Source organism: Octopus bimaculoides, chromosome 2, assembly GCF_001194135.2.
Source record: "Octopus bimaculoides isolate UCB-OBI-ISO-001 chromosome 2, ASM119413v2, whole genome shotgun sequence".
NCBI lineage: Eukaryota > Metazoa > Mollusca > Cephalopoda > Octopoda > Octopodidae > Octopus > Octopus bimaculoides.
The window spans coordinates 58034388-58040710 of record NC_068982.1 but is presented as its reverse complement, the minus strand read 5'-3'; the positions used below and the strand labels follow the sequence as shown (position 1 = coordinate 58040710).

The following is a 6323-nucleotide window of genomic DNA, read 5'->3' as shown; positions in this document are numbered from 1 at the left end:
ATATATATATATATATATATATATATATATATATATATACGATGGGCTTCTTTCAGTTTCTGTCTCCCAAATCCACTCACAAGGCTTTGGTCGGCCTGAGGCTATAGTAGAAGACTCTTGCCCAAGATGCTACGCAGTGGGACTGAACCCGGAACCATGTGGTTGGTAAGCAAGCTACTTACTACACAGCCACTCCTGCGCCTTATTTAATGTCCTTTTTTTTTTCTCTGTTAGCATAGGTTAGTGAGGTATTTATTTGAGGCAAAATTTTATGACTGGATGCTGTCAAGAAGAAATGTTTTTGAATTAAAGCTCTTCTTTGTATGCCATGCTGTGGTAAACCATGCAATGGTTGAATATCACACACTTGATAAAAAAAAATGAATAGGAAAATTAACATTTTTTTACAAGGAATTGTAGTAAATGTGACACTGCAAATTATTTTTCCAGCTGACAACTTGCTTGATATGACTAAATGAGAAGAGAGTTCCATTCAAAACATATGAAATTGCTTAGTTTCTGCAGTCCTGGTAATCTATTGAATGGATGTTTAGTTCATGATAGCTGATGAAGCTCTGCTAGCTTGTGTTCTGAATTATTGCAAAAAAGTGAACTTTGCTAAAATGCACCTAAAACACAAATGGCTGTTAAACTACACCAGAATACGTTTGCCCTCTGTGTCAGGCAACTGGATCGAGAACCCAGTGATTGCAAATTAAACTTCTTTACCACATGTTTGCACCTATATAGATTCCTATTTTGGGGAACAAGACTTAGTACCTAGTTTAAACCAGTTTTTAGTTACTTTCCTTCAAAGGTTCCGGTGTTTGGTTGAATATTTTTCTTTTCTGTTTCTCGTTTGCTTATCACAACTACTTAAAGGATACCAATTAAGGGTTTATTTCACAATATTAAGCCTTAACCATTATTTCAATATCAATGACTTAATGCCAATCACAGGTAAACTGCAACCTGTTGCATTTTCTGAATGGCATGCCTAACTAAAAAATTTACCTTGAATTATTTTTAGGAATGCATCCTGCCTGTCTCATGAGGCCAGCTTCTTAAAAAAAGGTTGCCTGTGACTGCACTTATCCCCACAGAAATAAGAAAAATCTCCCTCAAATTGCACTGCACCATTTTAAAAAGAAAAACATATTAGCTGATGTAGTCTTTGATATCCTATGTCAAAAAAAAAAAAAAATGAAAATTATGGGATGATCACTTTTAATCATAGATATTTGATCATTGTTAAACAATAACAATTACACTATTCAGATGTAGCTGACAGTAATCAACTTTCAATATTCATCCATAACAGCCAGAATATTACAGTGAACATAACCTCATGCATTAGGTTTGTATGTCATTAACCAAATATGAGATATTTCCTGTCCCTCTATCATACTTTAGCCTCTCATTACCTAGTATTAAGATACCTCCTTCAATACTACTCCCAACTCAGTTGAGGGGAGTTATGTCTTGTGTGTACTTATTGACCTCAATAGTGTTGGTGCCACATAAAAAGCATCCAGTGCACTCTGTGAAGTTGTTTGTGTTAGGAAGAGCATCCAGCCATAGAAATCATGCCAAAGGAAGACACTGGAATTTAGTGCAGTTCTCTAACTTGTGCCAGCAAGGAAAGCAGATGTTAAATGATAATGATGATGACATGTATACGAACAGTCTGTTACCCAGTAGTATTTGACCAGTCTAAAACTAAGAACTCATTGATTGACAAGTTTTTTGCTCAGTTGGACTTCAGTGTTTGTTAGAATTATGTGAGCAATATTTCAAAAGCCAAGGTGGCATGCTGGCATAATTGTTAGCACCCTGGACAAAATGCTTAGCAGTATTTCATGTCTTCATGTTCTGAGTTCAAATTCTGCCGAGGTTGACTTTGCCTTTCATCCTTTCGGGGTCAATAAAATAAGTGCCTGTTGAACTCTGTAATTGTCTTACCCACTGCCCCCAAATTGCTGGCCTTGTGCCAAAATTTGTTGTCAAACTGATGCCAGCATGGAAAACAGATGTTAAATGATGATGATGATGATGAGGATGAAGCATATACTAACAATCTGTGTGACCCTTCGCTATTTGATCAGTCTAAAATTAAGAGCTCATTGCTTGAGGAGTTTGTTTTGTTGGATTTCAGTGTCTGATAGAACTGTGTGAGCAATACTTCAAAAGCCTCTGGTGCTCTTTTGTGCTGATGGATTGTGAAACTAATATTTGTTCTAGTTGCTGTTGTTGTTGTTGTTGTTGTTCAACTGCGGATTATCCCTGATTCACAGACCTGTGAGCAAGCAAAAGTATTACATTCGTGACAGACTAGCTTCTGTTATTTTTTTTTTCAGTCATAAATTATCTAGCATTAGCTTATTTGATGTGTCATTATTGCATTTGTTGTTATTGTTGTTATAGTTGCTGTTTAATCCCAGATCAGTCTTCATTGAGCAAATCTATAATTGAAGATGTTCCAGCTTTGACCATTCCATCAATTTCTATGTTTAGGACTTCTTTTCCTAATGTGTCCTCCTTATTAACAACAAGATTTGACTACTCTTTCATGCAAGTCCACCGGCCACATAGAAGGTCCTAGTTGGCCTGTCTTGTTAGCTGCTTCACTACATGGTGAACTGAAGAAAATAGAATAAGCTGGTAATTAGCACTCCAAAATATATACACCAGCAACTCATTAGTAACACAACACAAATGGTTATTGAAATAATGGAAAGTAATGTTATATAATATTGTCCGTCTTTACAAATTAGGCTAAACTGCCTGCTTTAAATGTTCTCTCCTTTTGGTTTTCACTCAGCATTCTGGATTAGTTTCTTGATAAATTGAACTATTAAGAATGCATGAGAGGAGATCTTGGGGGATAAAGTATGTCAGAGAAATTCCTGAAAAGTAGAGAAAACGAAATCAGAGCTAGCTGAACTAGTAGCAGAAAATTCTGTAGCCTGAGAGGGTAGCAAAAATGGTTCACAAGAGTCCTTGCAACTATGGATAGCTACTATCTTTAGTGTGAGGCAATCATAAAAACATTTCTTGTTACATTCCATAAAATCAATTGGCATTAGCCGGAGTAGTCATCCGTGAAATCTCTTGCACTAACGGACACAGCCAGGCAGCCAACCAGCCAGCCAAATAGGGAGCCTACCTACCTACCTATCTACCTACCATCCAACTGATCAACCAACCAACCAGCCAACCAACCGACCAACTGACAAAGCCACTGAAGCATAGCAAAATGAAAATGGATATTGAAGACTAGTTAAAATTATATTCATTGCTGCCATTTTATCTGCTGCTGGAAAGTTTTATTAGATTAATATTTACTCTAATTTTGATCTCTGTTTAGGTATTTCTGTTGTTTCTTTGCTATTAGATTCTAAATATTGCCACCAACCACCACCACCATTCGCAGCAGCAGCAACACCACCACCACCACCACTACCACCACTACCATCATCATCATCAGCATCTGTGCTACCACTACCAGGACCATCATTGCCATTATCCTCATGACTATGACCACGAGCATTATCGGCATTGTCACCCACCCATCGTTAATATCCACATCGACATCGCTTACTCCTCTTCATCACTATCAGCATCATCCTCATCCTCATCTCTACCTCCATTCTCATCGTTACCGTCGGCACTATCATCTTCACCACCTCCTGCATCATCCTCTCTATCGCCGCCACCTACATTCTTGGCATCACACCTCCATTATTCTCACCCTTATCCATCATCTTCAGCATCACCATCACAATCATTATCACTATCACTACTGCCATCATCCTCACCATTGTCCCCTTAACCACCTCCTCCACCATCATCCTCACCATTGTCCCCTTAACCACCTCCGCCACCATCATCCTTAGCAGCTTAACTGCCATAATCCTCACCATCACCACTGCCACCATAACCCTTACAATCACCACCATCATCATCATCACTATCACCACCATCACCCTCAATATCACTCAACCATCAAGCTCAGCGCTAACAACACCACCACCACTACCATCCTTATCAACATCACTTCCATGTTTCTGCTCACCATCACCATCATCATCAGTCATCATCATCACCGCCACCACCATCATCATTATAATCATTACCATCAAATTATTGTCTCTATCTTCACCACCACTACTACCACTATCACATTTTCGCTATATATGTTCTTGCTGCTGTTGCTGCTGATGATGATGATAACCCAATAGAAATTTAGTCTTGCAGTTCCAAGGATGAAGAGACAATTACTTCAACTAAAATTCACTTGAGATTTGAAACTTCAGAGGAGAACTTGACCATGACAGTTGTGCCTTGGGCAAGTTTGGTTCAGCAATTTATATTCTATTTGGAATATTTGGTTCTAAGTGATAAAAAAAAATGCTGCTTTGGTCACCATCACAGCCACTTTTGCCATTACCACTACCTCACAACTACCATCTTTTGTAGGGACTTTTGAACCTTTTGATTTTACTCTTTTACCTGTTTCAGTCATTTGACTGTGGCCATGCTGGAACACCGCCTTTAGTCGAGCAAATTGACCCCAGGATTTATTTTTTGTAAGCCTAGTACTTATTCTATCGGCCTCTTTTTGCCGAACCGCTATATTACGGGGACGTAAACACACCAGCATCGGTTGTCAAGCGATGTTGGGGGGAGAAACACAGACACACAAACATATACACACACACACACATATATACATATAGACGATGGGCTTCTTTCAGTTTCCGTCTACAAAATCCACTCACAAGGCTTTGGTCGGCCCGTGGCTATAGTAGAAGACACTTACCCAAGGTGCCACGCAGTGGGACTGAACCCAGAACCATGTGGTTCGTTAGCAAGCTACTTACCACCCAGCCACTCCTTGTTATCATTAAAGCAGTTAGCTGGCACAATTGTTAGCATGCTGGATGAAATACTCAGCAACATTTTGTTCATCTTTATGTTCTGAGTTCAAATCCCGCCTAGGTTGACTTTGCTTTCCATCCTTTCCGTATCAATGAATTAAGTAGCAGTTGAGCACTGGGGTCAATGTAATCGACTATCCCCCATCCCCAAAGTTTCAGGCCTTGTGCTTATAGTAGAAAGGATTATTATTATTATTATTATTGTTCAGTAGTTTTATTTTTATAACATGCTATCACTTCACTACCAAGCGCAGCTGTGTGTGCCTTGGGTATGTGCTGTGGTTTGCTGTGATGCTCTTATGGTTACTGTATTGAAAGTGTTTTGCGTAGGATGTGTGCAGTGCCCAGTAGTGCAATTTTCTGTATGTTATATATATTTGTAAGTCCTGGTGTTTTTGTTATGTTTACCAAATCCACTCACAAGGCTTTTGTCGGCTCGAGGCTATAGTAGAAGACACTGTGGAACTGAACCTAGAACCATGTAGTTGAGAAGCAAGCTTTTTAGCATACAGCCACGCCTACATATATATATATATATATATGTGTGTATGTCAGCCAAATTCACTCAAAATGCCAACATTTTTCTGAGGTTTTTTGGGGGCCAAAACTGGATGGGAGTAGTAGGTGTTGCTTCTATATCTCTATGACCATCGATGCGCAAAAATGTTTGTTATTTCACTAAAATCTTTGCTTTAACATCAATAACCAGTGTCATCACGACTGAGGACTTGACGTTTCTGTACATTTTTTTGTCTTGAGTAACTTCGATGTTCCAGTACCAGAAATAGCACTCATTATAACTGCTGGACCAGGGAAGAGGACTCGGACACCGTTACTCCTTCTGAGTTGGACAGTTCAGATCCCCTAGTGTAGCGTTTCAGTTGTTTCAGACGTTTAACATAATTCAAAATTAGGTTGGTTCCTCCATTAATGGAGAGAGGTTTTCTTTCCTGGTGATTCTCCAACTGACAAAAGAAGAAATTCATAGGCTCAAACTTCATAAATTATTATTATTATTATTGTTCAGTAGTTTTATTTTTATAACGTGCTTTCACTTCACTACCGAGCGCAGCTCTGTGCGCCTTGGGTATGTGCTGTGGTTTGCTGTGGTGCTCTTATGGTTACTGTATTGAAAGTGTTTTGCGTAGGATGTGTACTGTGCCCAGTAGTGCAATTTTCTGTATGTTATATATATTTGTAAGTCCTGGTGTTTTTGTTATGTATTTGTCTGAATATTTTTTTATTATACTTAAGGCACCTACTATAATAGGAATTGTTTCTGTTTTTAGATTCCACATTCGAGTTACCTCTATTTCCAGATCTTTGTATTATTATTATTATCATTATTATTATTATTATTATTATCATCATCATCATTATGTG

The 6323-nt window shown here is 38.5% G+C and overlaps 1 protein-coding gene across 3 annotated transcripts in view; it reads left to right on the top strand.

The window, feature by feature from the left end:
* The window catches only part of LOC106876256 (centlein-like), a 367586-nt gene that overhangs the window by 89522 nt on the left and 271741 nt on the right, over positions 1-6323 (top strand). The window lies entirely within an intron of this gene.